The sequence below is a fragment of the Sciurus carolinensis genome, chromosome 14 (genome assembly GCF_902686445.1).
Source record: "Sciurus carolinensis chromosome 14, mSciCar1.2, whole genome shotgun sequence".
In the NCBI taxonomy this organism is placed as follows: Eukaryota; Metazoa; Chordata; class Mammalia; order Rodentia; family Sciuridae; genus Sciurus; species Sciurus carolinensis.
This window is the reverse complement of record NC_062226.1, coordinates 41,312,670-41,338,724: the sequence shown is the minus strand read 5'-3', so window position 1 is coordinate 41,338,724 and position 26,055 is coordinate 41,312,670.

Here is a 26,055-nt window from a genome sequence, read left to right as displayed (position 1 = left end):
TGAATAACAGGCAAAAGATTGTTGTAAAGGAAGAGATTTAACTGAGTCCTCATAAACCACAGTGAGGCACGATACTTATCCTTTGTCAGATGGTTTATATGGAATATTTTTGTGACTTTTCTATCTTTTCTCTTAAACTTTTCTTTTTGTATCCAAGTCATAATGTTAAATATGCCTCCAAATTTTAAACAACATAATCTTAAGAGAGAACATTTATGAAAACCTCATGAAGTCAATTTAGATAAGTAGATTTAAAGAAAAGTTGCAAATTGGTTGGGACTTAGCAAGAATGCTTTTCCTTTTACTCTATAATCAGCATTTACTTTAGGCCAAATTCTGGGGCTTCTGTCTGATACATATGGAAAGACTGCTATTATGCATATTTTGAAGTCTGGTTTTCTTGAGGCCTATAAGAATTTTTATAAGCTTCAAGAAAACCATTAGCATATATTTTAAACTCTATTATTATTGCTCTTTCTGTTTTCTGTTTTAGAGTATTTCAAGGATTGTAAGTCATATTTGAATTAAATATTTTAACTTTGCAATGATTTCGAATGCATAATATTAACTTCATTTATGAGACAAAACTTAAAATTCAGACAGGTTATATGAAAAGACAGGCTTAGAAATAAGACCTCTAGTTTTCTAAGTTTTCTTTTGTCTGCACAATGGAAGGGTACTTGGAAAAGCAGTTCTTTATGAGACTAAATCAATACTTAACTAGTTATCATACAGGCAGACTATGAATGTGTTGACAGGCACCCTTTTAATTGCTTCTCCTTTATTTAAGTAGAAAATTGGAAGTACTGAAGATGATAGGGTGACACTCATACAAGTAAACTCTTCTCCAGGCTAAAGGGGAGACATGGTTATCATGTAATTCAACTCTCCAAGTCACCATTAAACTGTACCTTTTGCAAACAAATTTTAGAGATGTGAAACTCATGCCTATTTATTATGATTTTGTAGCAAGAACTTTAAGGCCTTATTTTAAGCCCTTTTTTATCCTTACATGTAAGCATATAATTGCATCTTTGTCTTGTTCCTCAATAAAAATATGTACTCTAATTTCTTTTTTAACACAATATGTTCTATTCCTAGAACATTTTAAATTGAGACTCCAGAGAAATAATAGGTACTATGGTTTCAAAATTAAATTTGGTTTGAATAATCAGCAGTAGGAGAAATTTTCACAATTATGCATAAAGCAGAATATAGTAGGATCACTGGAATGCAATACTCAAATTTGGAATATAACCTTTTGAGATCAACAAATTGAAACATTTTTAATTAAATGTTTCATAAAGTTTGAACAATATCTAGTTATTTTAATCACATACAAAATAAGAATATGGTGAAGAAAGTATAACCACACTTAATTTGTAGTTGTAAATAACATGCTTTATTTTATCACATGCATGCAACATTTTCATTTTTATATAATTACTAAAATATTATTATAAATAGAATTATCATAAGGTCTAGAAAAACAAATCAGAGTACCTGATCATAGTACCCTGATGATTATGAAATTAATCATTAAATAACTCAGTTTTTCCAAGTTTCATATTCTCTTTATGTGGAGATAATTATAATTATTTTACTCACAGAATTATTTCACATTTTATTTGAGGAAACTAGTTTTAAAATATGTTTTCAAAATAGTAAACATGAAAATAGGACAGTCTTTTCCTTTTTAATATAAACCATACAAGTTGTAGTTGCTTAGTTATAGATGGTCCTTTGTTCCACAATGCATGTTTTACTTTAGAAATGTTGCTTATCTTCAATGATATATAAAAAAGAGTGTTTTTATATGTACACAAATTTATTGCTTAGCTCTTAACTTATAGGTAAAAAATTAAATGTGACTTTTTCCTTTATGAAAATATTTAATCTGCTCATTACTCCAAATGATAGTTGCATTTATAGTAAGACTTGAGGAATTATTAAAGATCAATAGCATTGATGCTAATTAATCAGGAATTAGTTTTTTAGTTTGATTAGTCAGCTACCAGAGGCTGAAAATTACAAAGCTAAAGATGTTCTCAATATGTCCACAAAGTTTATTAGACATACCTAAATCCTCTTGAATATAAGGGTTATACGGCTCAGGAAAAAAATTAATGCAACTAAGGTTGTGACTCTGGCGTCACATAGATTTTCATTATAGTACTTTGCAATCACCTAGCTGAGTCAGTTTTGACAAGCCACATTTTCTCCCTAGATCTTTTCTACCCATGTGATCTAATCTGTGCTGCTCACTCTTGAAAAAGAATTTTTTTTCCTATCAAAAGTCTTACTAATGTCATTTTTATTTTTGATAGTTTTTCTGTCTGGATAAAAGACTTTTTCCCCAGACCACTTAATATGACTGCTACATTTTTGATGATGAGATTTAGGATAAAATAGGTCAGAGGGAAATATGATATATCCTTAGGAGATATAAAAGTATAAATAATTTGTATTTATTTCACATTTTGATTATCTGCGGTATCATGAAGTACTAGAAAAAGGTGTGCTTAAGCTACATGAAGAACATTTTTTTTCTTTAACATAATTCCTTGGGTGATGAATAAAAATGAATGTCAACTGTCAAACTGAAAAAAAATTATTGTGAAGAAATATCTGAAATTTTAAGCCCAATTATGTTTTTTAAATTTAAAATGTGTCTACTTCTTTATATTTACTTCTCAAATTGACTAAAACGTCAGTGATGGTATAAATCTGTTTGAACTGGGAGAAATGGAAGAAAAGGAGATGATCCTGCAGCAGTATTCTTTTGGAAAATGGAAAGTGAAATAGAAGATCAATAACCAATTCAGTGCACCCCATTAAGCAGAAATCTACACATCTCAAGGAAAAGAGAACCCTATTTACATGCTAGAATTCCCCAAATCTCCGTAGTTGCAAAAACAGAAATAAAAAAGAAAAAAACAGGGAAAATTATCACCATAATAATTCAAGAAAATTTTCTAAAATTGAAAGTAAAAAAATACTAAAGAAGTCACCTTGTGCCTTTCCCCTGTGTTTTCTTCCAGGAGATTTATAAGTTCAGGTTTTACACTTACATTTTCATCCATTCTGAATTGATTTTTGTATTTTGTGCAAGACAGGCATCCAATTAAATTTTTGCATGTGCATATCCAATTTTACATTACCATTTGTTAAATAGACTTCCCTATCCCCATGATATATTTTTGGAACCCTTGTCAAAGATAAGTTAACTAGCTTTGCAAAGAAACCCTCTGGTGTTACCTTTGCATAATAGAAAAAAAAAAAAGAAACCTTAATAATTAACTTCTTAAACTCATATAATTAATAGTTATTGTTATTCATTATGTAATAAATAGTCTAATTTTAAACATTCAAATTACTGTGAAAATGCTTTATGCAGATATGGCATTGATAAGTGTGTTTTTGCCTATATAAATCATAGAAATAGTGAATTTGCATTTGTTATAAAGATTTTATTTTATTTTATTTATTTTTGCTACTGAGGATTGAACTCAGGGGCACTTAACCACTGAACCACATCCCCAGCCCAGATTTTATTTTTTGATACAAACTGTATATTACAGTCTTCCCTTTGCAAAAGGCAGTATAGAAAAGAACATATTTTCTTATGTGTTTTTAAATTGCATAAGCATTTTTCAATGAATACTCTTTTCCCTTTAATCATAGATAACTATTATGACTAAAGATTTTCCTTAATATCATTTACAATGAAGTTTGTCAGGATTAGTTCAGGTTGCCTTCCTACATTTTCTTTTCCCTCTAACTGAAGTTAATACTCTTTCTAATCTTTCAATTTTCTTTACACCCTCTTTGCTATAATTCGCAATTTTTTTAAAGAATATTTCAATATTGGTCTTCTCTCATCCATCTTTAGCATTTATATTTAAAGGAAAAATATGCTTTTAAAATTGTAGGTCACCTTTTAAAATTCTGATGATGGCATATAACATAGTAGTAAATGTGATAATTGTGGTACTTTAACAAATGTTTGTTGCTCACAAGCTAAAATTAGAAGCTGATAATACTGTTTAGGTGGCCACTTATGTGCACCAAGATAGCCAACATTATGAGAAATATTCTGTTTAATATTTTTTATTAAATTTTATAAAAACATATAAAATGATCCAAGTGTATCATTATATATATAACTAAATATAAGTATATATAAAATATATATAATATATATAATATATAAAATAAATATTTTATATATAAAAATTACTGGTCATATGAAAGAAATGTTTCCAAATTTTACATATACATATGTGTGTATGCGTGTGTGTATATATGTGCATATGTGTGTGTAGGTATTTCAAGTACTGCCTTTTCTTTCTTGGTTGAAGAACAGTTAATCTTCTTGAGCATTAATTATTCTTATTGTTCTGATTTTCATGGTGCTAATAAAAATAGTGGACATGAAAATAGGAAGCAATTCTGCTAATACCTGATTCTTGGGGTTTTCCTCCAAAAGAAATTGCCAGATATTAAAGAAACTTAACAAAGCTATTGAGCAGAGGACTACTCTTGGTGGAGAAACATATAGTTTTTGATGAACTAACTCAAAAATATATTGAATAATTCTGATAACTATTCATATTATTTTTAGTACTATAATTATTCCCACACTTATTTTTTAATAGTAATTAAGTAGCCAGTATCTTTCTCTTCTTTTCTGTATTGAGATTACCTTAAACAAACTGACTTGTTCATATTTAATATGGTTAAAATCTCTTGGGGAAAATTTATTTTTAGGATGTTTGTTACATAAAATTTGTACTTTTTTGTCATAAAGGACGAATTACTCCCCAACATGGTGACATAGATATAACATCATTTAATTATATTTAATTTCAATGATATATAAACTATATCTTCTCAGAAATTAAGGAATTACATATGACTTTGATTTCTTGATTGTCATTTGTATGAAAAAATAAAGGAAAGTTTATAGAGTATTCACTTTTACAAACATACATCAAAATTCTTTTCTTCTGACATTAACAGGGCTTTTAATAGAAGTGAGCATGCTGTAGGGATCATTTCCAATATTGTGCTCTACACAGCTAAATTGATATTACCTGTATTTCCATTTCCTAAATTAGGATTGCTTTAAAAATCTCAGGTCTGTGTGAAAATTTTACTAGGTCAGCTTCAAACAGGTGCAATTTAAGGAGTCTGTGGTTCATAAATATAGCCATTAAGCAACAGGATTCCATGGTAGTGTTTGTGAGAATGGTATGGATTGCAAAGTAGATATAAAGTCATAAACAAAGAAGAGCATTAAATTACAAAAATAACATAAGAGAGCATATAGATTAATCTTTAAATTGAACTAAAATAGCCTCCTGAAAAGGACCAATATTTAAGGTGTGGTTAGAAAGACACACTATCATCCAAAGAGGTGGTGGAACAGAAGCTGCATCAGAGTAGCATTATAGAAATCAGTGGAAGAATGTGTTTCAAGGATAAATGACTGACGCTATTAAGCAGCTAAGAGAAAACGTTCATGTCCTTGATGAGATCAATATGAGAAGAACAACAGGCTCGGAGATATACTTTAGAATATGGTGATAAATTCAGAGGGTTTGGAGATTGTTTCTATTTTAGTATGCATGCTGAAATACCACCTGTGGCTGAGATTTAAACTAAATCTGTAGTTCCATAAAGGTAAGCCTCTTTGAAGACTTGAACAATGAAGCTGGACTTTGATAAATACATCAGAGTTCTGTAGGTGATTTTGAGAAAAAGAGAGTGAAACCATAAAGAAGAGGAAACAACACTGCATTACAAATACCAGAGAATTTCAAAACACTGCATGGTATTTGTACAATACTTAACATATTCCAGGTTTTCTGAGTGCTGAACACTTGCTGAGATGTAAATTTGTGGTAATTACTATATGACTCAGGTAGTATTTTCTATCATTATCCTTTTTACTTTGGAAGAAATTGCATAGAAAAGTTAATAACTTGCCCTAGGCAGCTAAATAAATGAGCATGAGAATGAGAATCCATCCACCTGAGTCCTAGCCCTTTTGATCTAGAATCTAAGCTCCATTATGTCTCAGCTGCTCTTTTGGTTCTGTGTAACAAAACAATATTCATTGGCTTTTTTAGAGAATGAAAGGGGGAATGGATTAGAAAAGAAGGAACTTTGGCTTGATATGGCAGTTAACATCAACAAACTTGGATGGGACTTTTTATCTCCTTTTCTTTCTCTCAAGTTTTACTAAAAATGTAACTTAAACCGTTACATAAATAATTACCTTCAGCTTTCAGAATGACAAGATTTTCTGCTTCATATGTAAATACTATAATTATCAAATGAAAGGTTATTACACATCTCTCAGTTCAAATTATTGGAATTGACTTAAAATTACTGGTCATATAACAGAAATGCTTCCAAATGATTAAGTCATTTTATCTGTGAGTATAGAAAAAAGCTTGTTATGTCTTACAGTAGAAAATTAGTATTAAAATAATAGAATAATACAGTTTCTAACATCTTGGGTTCAGTTTGATTTCCAAAAAAAGTTTAGGTAAAAGAATTAGTAGGCTATATTTTTTAATATTTTTTTCCTTCAAAAATAAATTTTATTGTGCATATTCAAGATTTGCAACATGGTATTATGGGACACATATAGATGGTTTTGATTTTTTTCCTGAGTAAACAAAAGTCACTCTGGTGTTCTAAACGATAGCTTGGCACCTGCTATTGTCCATCCCTTTTGCCCACTTGCTTGCCCCATGAGGCCCTCAGGTTTGGAAACCAGTGTGTCACAGATTCAGTCATCAGAAGATCTAAATACTGGAACCAGCCAGCAACCAACAAGTAAATATCTGGTATGAGTTTCCTCATCTCTAAATAAGAAATTAAGAATGGGCTAGGGTTCAACTCATATCAACTCTACCAGAGTAGGGCATTACATTGAGAACATTTTGGAAGCTTAGTCCAGAACTGAATCTGAATAGTTGGAAAGATTTCTATGATTAACTAGTCATGTCTACCACAAGAAAAAATGCAGTAATTGACTACTAATGTCTGTCACAGGAATAGGAACAGAAATCCTCTGATCATCTCCATTCATGTGCCATGCCTGAACCAGGCATCATCTCTAATATCCTTTCCTGATCTTATATTATACTTTCTTTTTTTTTTTTTCATTTTATTTAATTTTTTGATTCATTGTACACAAATGGGGTAAAACTTCTCATTTATCTGGTTGGACACAATGTAGAGTCACACCATTCATGTAATCATACATGTACATAGGGTAGTGGTGTTTGTCTCATTCCATTATCTTCCCTTCTCCCCTCCCCTACCCTTCCCTTCATTTCCCTCCACACAATCCAACCTTCCTTCATTCTTCCTTTACCCTCTCCCCATCCTGTTATGTATTAGCATCCACTAATATTCACTTATCAGAGAAAAAATTCTGTCTTTGTTTTTTTGGAATTGGCTTATTTAACTTAGTATGATATTCTACAACTCCATCCATTTACCTGCAAATGCCATAATTTTATTCTTATTTATGGCTGAGTAACATTCCATTGTGTATATATACCATAGTTTCTTCATGCATTCATTTATTGAGGGGCATCTAAGTTGTTTCCATAAACTCATTATTGTGAATTGGGCTGCTATGACTATTGATGTGGCTACATTACTGTAGTATGCTGATTTTAAGTTCTTTGGGTATAAACTGAGGAGTGGTATAACTGGATCAAATGGTGGGTCCATTCCAAGTTTTCTGAGGAATCTCCATACTACTTTTCAGAGTGACTGCACCAATTTGCAACCCCACCAGCAATGTATGTGTACCTTTTTCCCCACATCCTCGCCAACACCTTTTGTTGCTTGTGTTCTTGATAATAGCCATTCTAACTGGAGTAAGATGAAGTTTTGAGGAAATTTTGATTTGTAATTCTCTAATTACTAGAGATATTGAACATTTTTTCACATTTTTTTTCTCAATTGTATATCTTCTTCTGTGAAGTGTCTGTTCCATTCCTTAGCCCATTTATTGATTGGGTATTTGTATTTTTGGTTTTAAGTTTTTTAAGTTCTTTATAAATTCTAGAGATTAGTTCTATCTGAAGTGCAGGTAGAAAATATTTTCTCTGACTCTGTAGGCTCTCTCTTTACATTATTGACTGTTTCCTTTGCTGAGAAAAAAATTTTTAATTTGAATCCACCCCACTTACTGCTTCTTGCTTTTATTTTTTATGCTTTGGGAGTTTTGTTAAGGAAGTTTGATCCTAAGCTGACATGATGAAGATTTGGACCTACTTTTTCTTCTATTAGGTGCAGGGTCTCTGGTCTAATTCCTAGGTCCTTGATTCATTTTGAGTTGAGTTTTGTGTAGGTGAGAGATAGGAGATTAAGGCAGAATTAATATTGTCACAATGGTCATTCTACCAAAAGCACTATACAGATTCAATGCAATTATAATTAAATTCCTAATGATTTACCTCATAGAAATAGAGAAAGAAATCATGAAATTCATTTGGAAAAATAGGAGACCCAGAATACCCAAAGCAATCCTTAGCAGAAAGAGTGAAGCAGGAGGCTTTGTAATACCAGGCCATAAACTGTACTACAGAGCAATAGTAACAAAAACGGCATGGTATTAGTACCAAAATAGACAGGTAGACCAATGGTAGAGAATAGAGGACACAAAGACAAACCCACATAAATACAGTTATCTTATACTAGACAAAGGTGCCAAAAACATACAATGGAGAAAAGATAACCTCTTCAACAATGTGGGAAAACTAGAAATTCATATGCAGCAAAATGAAAGTAGATTTTATATATATATATATATGTATATATATATATATATATATTATTGTATACAAATGGGATACATGTTGTTTCTCTATTTGTACATGGAGTCAAGGCATACCATTTGTGTCAAGGCATACCATTTGTATAATCATAAATTTACATAGGGCAATGATGTTTGATTCATTATTATTTTTCCCTTCCCCCCACCTCTCCCACCCCTCTTTTCCCTCTATACAGTCCTTCTTTCCTTCATTCTTACCACCCTCCTTATCCCTAACCCTAAACCGAACCCTAACCCTAATGCTAATCCCTCCCACCCCCCCAGTATATGTCCTCATCCACTTATCAGCGAGATCGTTCGTCCTTTAGTTTTTTGAGATTGGCTTATCTCACTTAGCATGATATTCTCCAATTTCATCCATTTGCCTGCAAATGCCATAATTTATATTTTTAAAATCTGCAAAGTTGATAGGAAAACAATGGTTCATGAAATACATAGAATAAAAAATGAATAATAAAGTAATCAGGGTTTTTTAATTTGATAGCTAAGAGGGATGGTGGATGGTTGAATGGATGACTAAATAGGCAAATACAAAGACAGAAATATGATTATCATGTTTATTATTATTTATCTCTGTACTAGTTTGCTGGTGTGCCACAACAATGGGCCATTCTAAATGTTCTAACACTTCTGTGCTTATGATAACAGTGTTTGAATATGTCTTTTAAGAATTACATACACTATATATGTGATATGTGATCATCAAATTCTGAATAGTGGTTATTTCTGGTAAGAGATTATGCAGTATTGTAAATAAGGCCTACATAAGGTAAACTGAGTTGCTAGTAATATCTTAGTTATTAAGTAAGATAGCCATTTAAAATGTCATCCTTTAGAAACAGAAATTGCAGTTTTAAAATTATACTCAGGAGATTCACACTCTAGGTTTAAACTCTAGCTTTAATACTAACTAGTTTTACATCTGAAGAGGTTTATTTATCTCTTTAATCTGGGTTTTCTTTTTGTTGTTTTAATAGTCCTGGAGATTGAAACCAGGGCTTCATGCATGCCAGGCAATCTTTTCTAACTGAATTTTGTTCCTGAATGGATTTCCTTTCTAAAAAATGTGAATGATAGTAATATATTCCTCTCATGTTTTTTAATGGTTTAGTGATGTAGTATTTATAAAAGACTTGGAATTTTGTAACCTATATTGTAAGAATTTAGGAATAGTTATCAGACAATACATCATTATACTATTTAAATAAAATAAACAATATAAAATGGGTTATTCAACAAGAATTGTTGATTGGGGATGTAGCTTAGTGTTAGAGTACTTGCTTGGCATTCATGAAGCCCTGAGTTTGATCCCCAGTACTGAAATTTTCACAAATAATTGGATTAATTATAATTTTCTTTTTTTAAATAAATGAATAAACAAAAAGGAAATTATAATTAATCCAGTTATTTGTGACTAAGTTTAACATTCCACAGGACAAAGAATAATGTGATAAGAAAAAAAAAACTTACATTTCTACAATCCTTGTACTTTTAAACAGAAATGCACAATTTAGGATTTCCTTGTTTCTTTTTTTGGTTAGTCTGTAAGATCCTTTTATTATTTTTCCTTTATGGTTCATGTGCTCTAAAAGGATGTAAGTCATTCACAGAAGAAAAAGTACCTCAGATTTCTTGACTCCCCCTCAGATAGTGCTCTGAGATCTTTTCTAACAAGGAAAATTTAACCACCTCTATCTTATTAGTTTTTCAAATTGCGAAGTGTGATTTAATTAAAGGTGGTTAACCCCAGATCAGGAATGGAACGTTGGGCAGTGAAAAACAAGGGTCTAAATGGATCACTTTCACCCTTTACCAAGAGCACACTAGAATGGGTAAAGTGGGGATTATAGCATTTTTAATGTACCTTGGATCTTCTGTCATGTTTCTAGCAGAGACTAGTTCACTCACCACTCTCTCTGCCGCACTTGAGTGAGTGACACTGGGTTTCTGGCCAATAGTTATCCTTGTCCTTTGTTGTGATTCACCTACTCATATGATTTCTGTTTTGGTACAGCTGCACTTAGTGATCTAATCCTGAGGTCATTTAAGGTAAACTGAAGGATGGATCTTGAGCTTGGAATTTGCACAGAAAAGCACATGAATGTATATCCTTTAAAGAATTTATATTTATATGACCAAATGGTTCAAATTGTCAAAAGAATACTAAAGATATTAAGACATGTTAGAGGCAGAGAGAGAATTTGAATTTGAAGGTTGTACTGGCCCAGAAAACTCTTAAGAAATCAAAGGGAAATAAAAATAGAAATAAAATAAAGGTAAGACAATATAGATTGATGTCATTAGAGATTGGGATATTGGGTTCCAATCTAACATCATTTTTATCTATTTGCTCATTCATAATCATTTATTTTCTGTTACTAAGTGTTAAACCTTGCTGATTTACTAAAGATTTTTGCATTTTATTAGAGAGAAATAAACAAAATAACATAGACTATTACTGAAGAAAAAAATAAACATTGTTGGGTACTGCAAATATCGGGAAAGGATAGAGGATACCAATTTTAACTTGTGTGACTAGGAAAAGGTTCACTGAACAGGTCTTGGAGTATAATTCTGAAGAATATGAGGGAATGAACCAAACAGTTATCTTGGGAAAGTACATTCCAGAGAATGTCACAGGGTACATTCAAAAGGCTGAAGTCAGAGGGAGGTGTTTGGCAAGTGAGAGAAACAGTCAATTGGCATCTTTAGCTCTGAAAATTTAAGATATATTTAAACTTATTTATTTTTATGCTTTTAAAACTATCATCTATGTTTCCGTTTAAATTTAAAAAATTATTCAGACCTCAGACTTTTATGTACAAGCTTTGTACCTACGGTGACAAAATATCAAGTTAGGAAACATCCTATAGTCTGCCATTTCTCTCCTCACTTATTGGTCCCCAGGACACACCTTATTACTTTCAAAGTTTCAAAGTATCATGATATTTATGATCCACAAAACAGAAAACATAGGGAAAAAAATGTTCCTTTCTGGTTATGTCCTAGATATCAGAATATAACTTGTCCCTTTATTCTTCCCTGCTGGTGTAGACACCGAAAAGCCAGGTACGAAAGAAGTTGGCAAAGACAGTCACTGCTGTGGTTCTAACCATGTCGGAATTAGGAGCATAGCCTCTTGATCACACTTTTGGTTAAGGATTGACCCAGAAAAAAAATAATATGCAATGATAGGATCACTGCAAGATTAGTAGATAAAGCCTCATCTCTCATAAAAATTTTCCTTTCTACGCAAAGGAAAAGAAGATTAATATGGCAGATAATACACAAATACTTAGGTAAATAGGAAGTCCTAAACAAAAGTTAGCACAGGGAGCATAGCACCCCATTAAGAATTGCCTCTCAACAGGGTGCAAGCACAAAGGTAACAGTTGAGTATATATAAAAGAGATAAAGCATATTGTGAGTTAATAAATAATTAGTGATTTAAGCATTACATAATGTTGAATCATATGAGCATGCATTTTTTATAAACTAATTCAGCTTAAATAATTCATTCCATTTAATAGCCTATTACTGGATATTTGACTCTTCCTTTGATTTGCATGCAAATTTGTTAAAAAAAAAAAAAAACAGAAAATACATGGTTGAAAGTCTTGCCATAACTATTATAAATGTGAAATATTTAAATATACATTTAAATATATCATTGGATAGTCCTGGTTGGTTGGAATACTTAAAAAAAGTAAATATCAAAAGGAGGTCATCATATTGATGGTTCATGTGTATATAAATGTTTACTGAATTAATGAATGCTTTGAACAAAAATAAAAACTAACATTCAATGAAAGATAAAACCTGAGCTGTGGTAGAGGAAAAGTTAACTAATAATTCACAATGTGACATAGAATATACAATTTCAAAATTTTGATAAGATGTTACATGAGTACCAAGGAAGAGACACACTATTGTTTGTACCTTAAGTTGTAACTATGATTCATAGTTAGTTTTTGTATGACTTTTTAAATACATTCACCAAAGTCTTTAGATACTACAACATAAAGCTGACACACAACCTTTTCTCCCAACTACAATGCTGTCATTGTGTAGCATTGGGGGTATGTAAAAAGTAAATAAAATAGTTTCACATTCAAATTTAAAAGTAAACAAATTCACATTTCCAATTTTCTCACAGTTTCCATTATTAATATGCCTGATGTTTAATGAAATGGTCAATGATATTGTGCTGTTTTTTTTTCTAATTTCAATTCATGTTTGTTTGTTGGCTTGCCTGTTAATTAAGAGACACTTCCAAAATCAGAGAAACACATGTATTTTTTAAAAGTATAATAATATTATTGGTCAGTGTAAACAAAATGTATATACATCAAGTACCATCTAAATATCATTATTCAAATCATATGTAACAAGAAAGCCTTGCCTGATTGACACAAAAATATAAAGATAAATTGTTCACATTTATACTACTAATCTCATATATGAAGTGAGGATTAAGAAAAGATAGACTTTATTAGAAAAATATGTTTGAAAAAGAAAATATGTCTACAGAAAAATTTCCCATCTACTAATTTTTGTATAAAGTAATAAAAAAAAGTATGATTTCTATATTAGGTTCAGAATAATTTTGTTTTCAGAAAATAAAATATGTATTTTTGGCAATCTTTCTGATCAAATGTTAATTGCATGCCATTTTGTATTTAAGCCAAGACGTTGTAACTTACTCAATAAAGACAGCTTCCTCTTATTGATTTTATGCTGACTGCATCCTTCCAAATCAATTGCTTTTTTACTTGAATCCCCTCTCCTTCATTTTAAGACACAAAAATAGAACTTTGGACAGTTTCACCTAGTAAAAGTTTCTTTTGCTAGCATATTGACAGTATAGAATTGAGCAAACTATGTGTTTCAGAACAAGTTTAAATTCCTGGAACTTCCAACAGTTTAAAAATAGCAGTGAATATACTGACAAATCCTGACCTAAGATATTTTTAGCTTCTTCTCTATAATACATAATTTTCTCAGCTGGAAAAGCATATTCACAGTTTCAAATGGTTTTTAACCCAAATGTAAACCCTACTATTTATGAATTTGTCAACTGGCTTTTATTTGATTAGCTTGCTACTTTTTTTAATTAAGTATTTCAGAAAAGGAGATAAATTACAAAGAAATTCACTATAGCTAAAAGAAAGTCTATATCACCTCTGAAAATATGTCATTGACATGAAAATTTTTCTTTAAGATATTCTGAAATTATACCAAATTAAAAACAATTAATAGAAGACATAACTACAGATACATTAGGATCTACAACACATGATTGCAAAAAATAAATTAGATATTAGTACATAAATCAGATCCATAGTAAACCCCCCACACATCCCTCTAGATTCACTCTGCATTTTTCTCCTGTTATCCAAAAGTTTCCCTATTTGAATTATATAAATGGAAGTGATTAATTATTAATTTAAATTTCCTTCCTACAAAATAGTAGCCAGAGAACATTCTTCGTGTTTGAGTGGTCAATTATTTTTTTCTTTTAAACCCAGAATAGGTAAAAAATTAGCTTTTACCAATTTAAAATTCTTTTGTGCCTATGCTTTTATAAATAGCTTTTTTAAAACTTAAATTATCTATTTTGAATTTTCTAAATATTTTATGTTGGTACTCTAGACTTTAAAGAGACTAGTAATTACTAACACAAAGACCTTTTTTTTATAGAAGAAGTTACAGAATCTCAACAGTAGTTTAACTTAAGAGATGGTCACAATATTAATTACTGATAAAGATTAAGCTTTTCTCGGGTATCATTTCTTAACCTTCACTATGCTTTAGTGTTAAAATACATGGATTCTCTGGATCTATCCTGCAGATTTACTTTTGGGGAAATCAAATTAAATCAGAATGTCAGGAAAATATTATACCAAGTTCATACCAAAACTTGGAAGATGAAGTACTCAGAACATTTATAAAATTACAGTGACAAGAAGAAAGTATAAAAAATAGTAGTGTGAGTTTACAATGTGGTGTTAAATTACATAACACAAATACTGAAAAATATACTGAAAAAAAATACGGAATTCTGGTCTAAAAGGAACAAGACTAAGAAAATGGTAAATATAGATCTTTTTCTAAAAAATCAATTTCAAAACTACCAAACATTTGACACATCATTAAGGACAAGGAGCAAAGGCATGAGTTAAATAAAGGAAAAATACAGGAATAAATATAGGTGAATTAGTTTTTACATATGTAACAAAATATTTTGGAAATACTGAGTTTGGAAGTATTTCCTCCCTTTTTATTTCATGGAATACTTTGGGGAAGATTGGCACTAGTTTTTATTTAAAAGTCTGTTGAACTCAATTGAGAATCAATCTGGTTCTAAGATTTCCTTTGTTGGAAGACCTTTTATATGACTGCAATCTATTGATTTATTCTTGGGTTGAAAAGAATTAGATGACAAAGGAAAATATATACAAATATGACTGTCCTTAGCTGAATAGAAAATATTGGTTTTTCAGAATAAATAAGTTTTCTAGGAATAGAGTGAAATACAAACTATATTGTAAAATTTTTGAATTTAAAGTAGAAATTTAAGTTCTACAATCAAGAAATCGAATTTTATTGTAAGTAATTATATGTTGGTAAAGAGTAATATTATGATGATTAATTGTAATGATTATTAAGCAAGGAAATTAGAGAAGATCATCCAAGGAACAAAAACCAATCTCTATTAAAACAGAACAAAATCAGAAAACAAACAAAATTAAAATTAATAAATAAAACAGGTAAGCCATTCACGGTGGTGTCTGTCCGTAATCCCAGTGGCTCTGGAGGTTAAGGCAGGAAGTTCACAAGCTCAAGGCCAGCCTCACCTACTTAGTGAGACTTTAAGTAACTTAGTGAGACCCTCTCTCAAAATAAAAAAAAATACAAAGGGCTGGAGATGTGGCTCAATACTTAAGTGTCCCGGGGTTCAATCCCTGGCTCCCAAAAAACAAAAAAACAGATAAGAGGAGAATGACAGTACAATATTTGGGTATATGTATGTTTTAGTAACCTGGAAGTGTTAGGTGTTCTAGCGAAGGAGGCATTTAATGGATATGGAGAATGAGAAATTCCCAAAATAATGAGGCCTGAGAAAAAGAAAAGAGAGTAAAAATGAAGGTCATGCATTGGCAGCTTTCATCTCCCAAGGCAAATGTTTCCCAGATGCTGGTTGCAGGTGAAGAGGATATGTTTTATCATCTTCAAAAGAAACAGTCTCTAGGAGGTGCCATCTCCTCCAAAGGAAATCCTCTTCAGACCCTTCCCGCAGAACTTGACCAGAAATGTTCACATTCCTGATTGTCCAAGCAAACTGATACATGTTCATTAGACCACTTCTCAAAATGAACTATATACATTCAGTCCCTTTCTTTGTTCAGGGGCTCATTTTCTACCAGGAGAGTGGGTCCACGGGCACCATTTCATCCCCCTGAATAAAAAGCTGAGATGAAACATGAGGTTTGTGTCCGGTCTTTTTGTGCTAACAGCACTGATACATAAACACAGATACAGGAGAGGAATGAGAAAGGGGCAGCTCATGGAAAAAAGAGATTTCAAGAAAGCTGATAGATGCTCCATGTTAACACCAATAGTATAGAGTGAGCTAAAAGCAAGAGTAAACACATTGAGTTTCAAGAAATTTTATTTTTTTAAATTAAGAATTAGGAAATATTCCTTAAGGAAAATACTAATTTGTTTGTTTTCTTGTCATAGTGCTTTTAAAAAATCCATTTAATGAATTATGCATGTGGTTTTGATTGTTAACTGTTAAAAATGCCAAAATTGTTTGCTTGTTTTATTGTTTGAAGAGACAGGAAAGAAATACAGTCTTTGTTAAATTGGAATATCAGAAAGCTCAGACCAAAATAACTGGTCTTAAGGATTAATATAATTTTTACATTAATGTGTATTTTCATAGTGGTCAGTGAATGAAAGTGTGAAAATTAAAATGAACTCTGTGCTTTGAATTTTGTCACAAAATATTTCATTACTTTTTGTATGCTAATATCTTGTAAATGATGAAAAAATAATCCTGAAGTGAAATATTTAGGTCATATAAGGGATCATTTTAATACTTCCTCTTCTGTTCTAAAACCACTGATCTCACTTGGTATATTCACATATTATTTTTCAATCACCTCTTGCAATAAATCATCATGGAATCCCAAAGCCATAGTAACAGATTTTGGTGTCCCTCAACAAGAATGAAATTCTGCATCTAATTTCTCACTCTTTTCTCCTAGGATAGAAATAGTCTATTTGTAAAAAGGCTGTTGTCAACATTCATATTCAATTTGAAGTAAAAACTTGAAGAACTATAGTTTTATGATGAAATATAAGCATAATTTTTCTAGGAACTATTAAGTGCTGTTTTGGCTTTTTCACTGCTGTGAATTAATGACCTGAGCAGAACTGTAGAGGAGAAAAAGTTTATTTCAGGGTTCTCAGTTTCAGAGGTCTTAGTCCATGGAAGGCAGACTCCATTCCTTGTGGAACATCATGGAGGAGTGTTTGGCAGAGGGAAGCCGCTGACATGGTGATAAGAAAGCAGAGGGAGAATCTCCATTCTCCTGACACAAAATGTATACCCCAAAGCCACTCCCTAATTCCTAATTCCTATAGCCACACCCTATCAATTCAGTTACCACTCAGTTAATTCCTGTCAGGGGTTTAATTTGAGTTTAACCCAAATGATTCAATTAAGACCTAATCATTTCTTCTCTGAACCTTCTTTCACTGTCCCACTTGTGAGTTTTTGGAGGACACCTCACATCCAAACCATAACAAGTGCCTTCCTGTGAAATGTCTGCTATTTTAAATGTCTGTTTTGTTGTTTAATTTTTAAGACAAGATTTAAAAACAAAATTTGTTCTTAAATTATTGTGCTACATTTTAACTCTGTATAACCACACCGATGAGTCTATACTCACTGTTTAAAATGATACTACTAACCCATTTAAGTGAGTAAATTATGCTCACAAAAGAAAAATCTACTGTGGTCTATGTGCTGTTCACATTATCTAACTATCTCAGGTTAATGAAGTGTATAATTTAGTTTCATAAATACTTAAATTGGGAGCTAAAGGGTACTGAATTAATTATCAAAAATAACAATTACTAATAATGAAAACAAAGCCTGAAACCAGGTTTTCTTGATCTCAAAATTCTAGTTCTTTGTGATACATCTTACTGCACTAGAAACTGTATATTGTGTCAAGAGTGAATGTGACTAGGTGAAAAACTTAGGCTCCTTAATAGCCTCCCCACCCCAATCCGTAATCAATGAAATCAATAGGCAGAAGATATACATCTCATTTTGAGTGACACCATATTGTATGCAAAATTTTTTTACAGTCACTGTTATCAATTAACTGTGAGTTTTGGATGCTAGCCCATTTTACAGATAAGAGTACTTGAACCTGGAGACTTTAACTGAATTGTTTCAAGTCTCCTGGGTAATAATCTATTTTATAAAGTAGATTTAGAGACATGGTTTCTCCCTGTGGAAACATATCAATAGCAACAGAAATAACTAAAACTAAACTATATAAAACAAAGAATCCCTCCTTTCTTAACCCTATCTGTCATTCTTCCTTTCCCCCTAAAACAAAGAAACAGACAAAACAAAACTGAAATGGACAAAGTAATATAAATGGTTAGGGTATAAAACTTAACATTAGTTTTGGAAAGGTATCACACATTTTGAGAAATGTTTATATTCAGTAATATCAAAGTAGTGAAAATTATTCTAAGTCAATTCTTACATTTGCTTTTGAGTAAGAAATGTAGTAACTTCTCAAGGCTGTAAAGCAGCAATGATAATGCACTAAGTAACATTGAATCTGGAGATGTTAGAACCTTATGCAAGTTCCACTTGTAAGGTATACCTATAAAGACTGTGATTGAATTGATTTTGTCACTGCAAAATAGGACCTTAACATTAAAATTTTCAAACATAAGTGTTTACTGGTGATTTCTTTAATTGATACCTTATTACAAGATAAAATTTGCAGAATAGCTTTTATTATATATATATATATATGTATATATATATATATTTTTTTTTTTTTTTAAATTGTATATTTTCCTTACCTTAGCTCTTTTTGCTCCTGTATAGACAAAGGGTATTATAAAGTGATTTAAGATTAGATTATTAAGGCATTCAGGAGGGGAAAGAAAAAAATAAGAAAGATACTTTTTTATTTTTCTCCCCTACTCCCCACTTCCACCTTATTCCACCCTTTGAAGCCTCAAATATTTTTCGCTGCACATAACAGAAGGGTTCCTGTGACTAACCATGAACACTTCTCCATGGTAGTACGTGGCTAATTTGGAATCCACCACTAATACTGCAGATGAAAGTTACAATGTTCCCCCATGGCTATGCTCTGATCTGTATTGACAAGGATTAAGTGTTACTTTGTACCCCTGATTCCCAACACAGTACCTTACATTAAGTAGTTATGCAATGTGTGTAGATTAGATTAATGTTGAATGTCAGATAAAACCTTTCTCCGTAAATTAGAAGAAAACAATTGCAGACAAGATCTTTAATATGGTTGAGGAAATGTTAAATAAAAACAAAATCTTTTCTCAAAATTGTAATTTTCTAAAATTATTCCTCTTATCTGTGAAACAGTTTTATAAAAGTCTAGATTTAAATGTTAGAACTTAAAAATAATGTTTCACCCAGTTAGTTAAATTTATTAAATTCTGAATGTGTTTTCCTCTGATATATGGTCAAAGGGTAGCATAATAATTTTGTATCTTGCAGGAAATGATCTTATCAAACCTGAAACTTTAATTAATCACTAAAGGAGAAATACAATTTTGTTGTCAAAAAGATATATAAAAAGGAAGATCACATGTGCTTATCCACCATTTTTGTATTTCTATTAGAAATCAAGAAAAGTTTGTATTTAAGTAAGTTTCTTTAGAATATGTATTCCCCCACCCCCACAAGATTAGGAAAAAAGGGTAGGGAAACAAAGATCAGTAAAATGAGTGTGTAACGTAACTACCATGACTGAATTTTTCAAATAAAGTAAAAACGCATCCTTTGTGAACCCAAAATGTTCACTAAATTTGTTTGAAGCAATGCAGTCATCTCCATTACCCTTTATTATGACTAGTCATCTTTCAGTGAATTTGAACATTACCTCTCCCATTTGCAGCCTCCTTCTATGTCTGAGATTGATTATGGCTGACATTCTCAGCAGTCAAAACATCTTGCAAATGACTTCTTAGCCTGGAGAGCCCTACCAGAATGATGTTCACTGCACTGCCTGCCTAGCTTGTCTCCCATCTAGCCATTGGAGCATTTGCAAGAACGCTTTTATTAAATTTGTTCTAACATGTGTTCAATTAGATGAAATCTTAAATATTGCACTAGATGTGAATTGGGAAAATGTTAAATTGCCTCTATATCTGTTAAGTGTATTCTCAGAGGTAGATGAAGCCATATTATATCATTGGATTCAAGCAATAAAGTAAATAGAAGAAAAATATTTGTTTTAGCTTAGTTATGCTTATACATTGTTTTCTTTTCTAGATATATAAGTCTCTTAAATAAACTGAAGGTAAAGTGAGATCTCTGGCTGAAGTATTACAACTCATTTTCTGTTTATTAATTATTGGAGAGAGTATGCTCTCTAACATAATAAAGAATGATACGAGGGAAAGAACTAAGAATTAACTTAGAAAAATCATTACTTCTCCTTATTTTATAAATGGGGAAGTTAAACATGTACCCTTTCAAAATATTCCTAATTAGTATATTGTTTATTTAAAGCAGAAATCACTTGAGAAACTGTAACTTCAGAATTGCTTATTTGACCTGTATTTCCCTACGTACAGTTAGACATAAAGATTCTTTGGGAGTGACATCCTTCTGATACTAAGTGTAGAAAATAGCATTGATCACCAGAAGTGATTGGTGCTGTAATGAAACTGAATAAACAAACTCTGTGAAGTAACTCTTACCCTCCACAAGTTCTTACATCCATCTCCTCATATATCTTCTAGTAACATTCCTAGAATTTAATACCCTGGTCCAAACATCCTCTGACCTACATTCTTTAATGTGTGTTCTTTGTCTAAGGAATTATAAAGGCATAATGTCTGGGTCATTTCTTTAGACTTCACTTTCTTGTGAAGTTCTCCATGGAATGTAAAATTAATAAAAGCTTTTTTGCTTTCCTTTTGCTAATTAATTCATGTATTAATTTGGTTTCAAGATCCATCCAACCAACCAAACAGTCCACATAAGAACTAAGGGGGTAGAGAGAGCTGTACATGCCATGCATTAGAAAACTATACAGTTCTTACGTGTTTTGTCAAATAGTGAATATATTTAGGATTAATGTTTTAGATTCTTTGAAAAGCAGAGTAGAAATTTTAAATATTAGATTATGTTAATACATGCACTATATATGAAATATAGCATCTGCTCTCAATATACTTAGTGTCCTTTCAAGGAGTATTTAATATGAACAGCAAAATACCTGGAATTCCTGAAATAGTAAAGAAAAATTGTCCTCAATCCATGACTCTGGTAAATTTATAATATAAAATTAAAGCATGGGCAAAATTGCTCATATTTTCTTTGTTACTAAGCTGATTCATGGGTACTTATCACTCTTCTGGTCTCATTGGGTACATAGATTCAGTTAAATTAATTCAAAGTATGGCCAATGCTATCTCTACTTTTTAAGCAGATATATTTCAATATTATTAGTCCTTGCAACTACAATATCAGGTATTTACTGATGTGTTCTTTTATTTCTGAGAATCTTAATCTTAACTCTATACATCAAAACTATGGGAATCTATTTGTGGGTGTTTTTAGTTATGTTAATTTTTGTGTATATATTTTTCTGGAAAGAAAGAGCATCTATCAGATTCTTTAGAGTCTGTGAATCTAACAAAAGAAACCATTCTTTCCATTATTTTTGTGATCAGATTATTAAATAAAGTCAGAAGAACTGATGATAAAGTTAAGATCAATCTTCACTAAAAAATTTAAGAATTTAAGTATTTCAGAGGCATATATAAATCTAGGCATAGTCTAGGAATATACCAACCCTCTTCCCCTACCTTTCTTTGTACTTCTGCATATATTCATGTGAAGACAAAAATATGAGATTAATAAGGGGCATATGTTGTCATAACTTACTAAAAGTGTTGTTTCCATCATGAAAAATAACCATCTTTTTTTGGAATGTTATTTAGTTTATTTGATATTCAGTGCAAAGTCATGAACCCTAAATTTGTAAATTCAAGTTTGTTACTCTAAGTATTTCAGATACACTAGGTATATCATGATAAAACTTGCCACAGATAAGGAGAGTTTTACAGGGTTCTGTCATTAACAGACTTATAAAACATTTAAACTGGTCTTTTTCCTTTTCTTTCCTAGAGAGTCTTTCAGGAAAAGAGAATGTATTGAAGGTTGACTGCTACCCTTTTTCTTTAAAGACCTATTATATATTAAGCACTTACAAGATCATATTCTAGATTAATTCTAAAAACAATTCTATGAAATATGGCATTGCTTTTATTATCTTTATTATTAAATTGAAAAATTAAGACTCAAGATTTATTATTAATTCACAGAAAAACTGGAATTGAGATTATGAGATGAGTTTCAAAGCTCAGATACACCTAATTGAAAAAATATTCAAACATTAAAAACATCTAAGAAAAATATAAGCTTAGATAGAATTTATGGTCCAGAAAGCATAATAATATTTAATTCTGATTTTCTGAAAGCATATCCTGCCCCATTAGATGAACTTGACATAAGAAGAATAAATAGAATTAAAGATGGAAAGTGAAGAAAATAGAGAAGTCAAAATTGTGAAAGTTTTTTATTTCTAGTAATTAGACAAATTATAGTTCCAGAAATAGAATAGTTTGTAGTAACCTTTGGTTAACTAACTTTGAATCTTTGAAAACATCATATTACTAAGTCTATTAAAAGTTATAGTTTTTAATTTATATGGAATAATAATTTGCTCAAATTTTGAAATATATTTTATAGTTAACAGCTAAATTTTATTTCATCGTGATTGTTTATTTCTATTGACACTTTATCAAAAAATTTTATGTATATTCATCTCATACTCTCATAATGGATAATTTCAAATTAATTTGTGATGTAACCCATTCTCTAGTCTAAGTTTATTCATGAAATATAAATGTATTTCATTCAGCCTTACTGGCTTGAAGAGATGATAATAGAAAATCAATGAGAAAAGATTTTGTACCTTCTCCAAATGCACTCATACTGTTTCCCAAGGTCATGTGCATACATCATGCCTGATGTCAATCACTGATATCCCCAGTGCACCGAACATTAAGCAACAATCCTAGTGCCATATGGAATGTTTGTACTTTGAGGCTTCAGAACAGCATGAGAAGATTTCTATTTTATTTTTTTAAAGAAGTCCTTTAAAAGCATGAAGAAATATTTAACCTTGAATTATAAAGAAACGATATTAAGGTACATTCTGCATTTTGTGAAAATAGGTAGGAATTGTTAATTTGTGTCCCAAAAGTTTTATTTCATACTTTCATAAACAATATTATCATTCACACTATTCCCTTCTCTCCTTTGGAGATAATTTTATATTCCATGGGAAAGGGAAAAAGATGACCATACGGATTGCTGTTGTTCAAGGAATATGAAGAAGGGAAATTATGTGTGCCACCTCTGGGAAAAATACTTAAGAGCTGGTATTTTCTCTCTAATTTGTTACACACATTGGAGAATATATGGAACAAATCCATGACCCATTATAGACATGTTTAGGTATTATACTCTCTCAATTATTTTTCATGAGTCCAGTATTCTTACATTATTCACTTGAGTGATTTATCCATGAATCCTATTATCGACTCTAGGAAAGTTCCACAGAAAACTCAAGTGTTAGGCAAGGCAACACTGTTCGGAGATGAAAAGATTAGATTATGAGAGCTGTAACCTCATGAGTGTATTAATCTCTTTAATGCATTATTAATTGTCTTGGATTATTGGATGGTAACTGTAGACTGGTGGGTGTGGCAAGAGGTGGGTAGGCCACATATGTTATGTCCTTGGGAACTATACCTTGTCCCTGGCTCCTCTATCATTTATCTATCTACCTATCTATCTGTCATCTATCTATCTATCCATTTATCTATCCATGTGTGTGTTTCCTAGATGCTACCACCTCCTTCTACCATGATGTTCTGCCTCACCTCAGGTCCAGAACAGTGGAGTTGTTGGTCATGGACTTAGAGTTCTAAATCACAAGCCAAAATAATTTTTTCCTATTCTAAGTAGTTCTTTACAGGTATTTTGGTCACACTGACAAAAAGCTAACTAATGAAAATACTAGTTCTGGAACATCCTTCAAGTTAGAGACCATAACAAGAAACCTTCACTGATAAAGGCCAAGGAGCTCTGCTAATAGTGGTGGTGTCCTTACGTCTCCAATGTATAGTGAATATAAATACTGAGCAATTGCTGGTAATATCACAACTACAAGTCATTAACTGATGCTTTCAGATTTTCACACCCCTATAAATTAGATTTTATATTTAGAAGTTTGGTAAGTGCCTACCAAGTGAAAGGTGCTAAAATATTCTGCATTATTTACTTCTTGTAACCCCCCATTCAAGTCCATGATGTAGGTATGCAGCATCCATAAAACATTGTGCAGATGAGGACTAATTTCCTTCTTCCTTCAGTCAGAATACTCAACATTTTTCTGTCACAATATTCATCACAACTGCATTAAGTCCTTCAAATATTGTGGTTTTTTTTTTTTAAGGAATATGGAGAAAGGTCTTTTTTTAAATTTATTTTTATTGTAAACAAATGGGATACATGTTTTTTCTCTGTTTGTACATGGAGTAAAGGCATACCATGTGTGTAATCATACATTTACATAGGGTAATGGTGTTTGATTCATTCTGTTATTTTTTCCTTCCCCCCTTCCCTCCCACTCCTCTTTTCCCTCTATACAGTCCCTCCTTCCTCCTTTCTTGTCCCCTCCCACCTCCATTATATGTCATCAACCGCTTATCAGCAAGATCATTCATCCTTTGGTTTTTTGAGATTGTATTATCTTATTTAGCATGATATTCTCCAATTTCATCCATTTGCCTGCAAATACCATAATTTTATTATTCTTTATGGCTGAGTAATATTCCATTGTATATATATGCCACAGTTTCTTTATCCATTCATCAATTGAAGGGCATCTAGGTTGGTTCCACAATCTGGCTATGATGAATTGAGCAGCTATGAACATTGATGTGGCTGCATCTCTGTAGTATGCTGATTTTAAGTCCTTTGGGTATAGGCCAAGGAGTGGGATAGCTGGGTCAAATGGTGGTTCCATTCCAAGCTTTCTGAGGAATCTCCACATTGCTTTCCAGAGTGACTGCACTAATTTGCAACCTCACCAGCAATGTATGAGTGTACCCTTTTCCCCACATCCTCTCCAACATCTATTGTTGCTTGTATTCTTGATAATTGCCATTCTAATTGGGGTGAGATGGAATCTTCATGTTTGTTGATTTTTTTTCTGCTAGACTATTAGCTTGAGTTGGACACATCTTGGCAATGCTAAATATTCAATTATTATTTGCTTCATGAATGAATAATTTGGGACTGCAACTAATTTGCCAAATTTGCTCAGACTTTTTAATTAGTATATAATATTTGAAACCAGGTTAAGGAAACCAGTCCATCTTGAATATGTCTATCTTCGATGTCACCCTTGCTGAAGCATTACATATTAAATACTAATAATGGTTTCATAATATGTTAGATCTCAGTCTTACTCTTACTTTGGCTGCATAATGTCCAACTAAGGTGAAATCTCAGAGAGAAATCACTTGCTCAATAACTCAGAACAATTGAGCTACACTTCTGTCAATTCATTTTGGAAAAACATTCACAATTTATTCATGTCAATTTGTTGGTAATCGAAGGCAAAATAACTAACACATATATGTATATGCTTATTGATAGAAAAATACCTTAAGGCAAATAAAAAATTTGAAGGGAGAATTTTAGACATGCATTAGGCATTTAATTTGTGAAAATAGTTTCCAAATTATATGAAAATGTAGCACAATGAAAAGTATATATATATATATACATA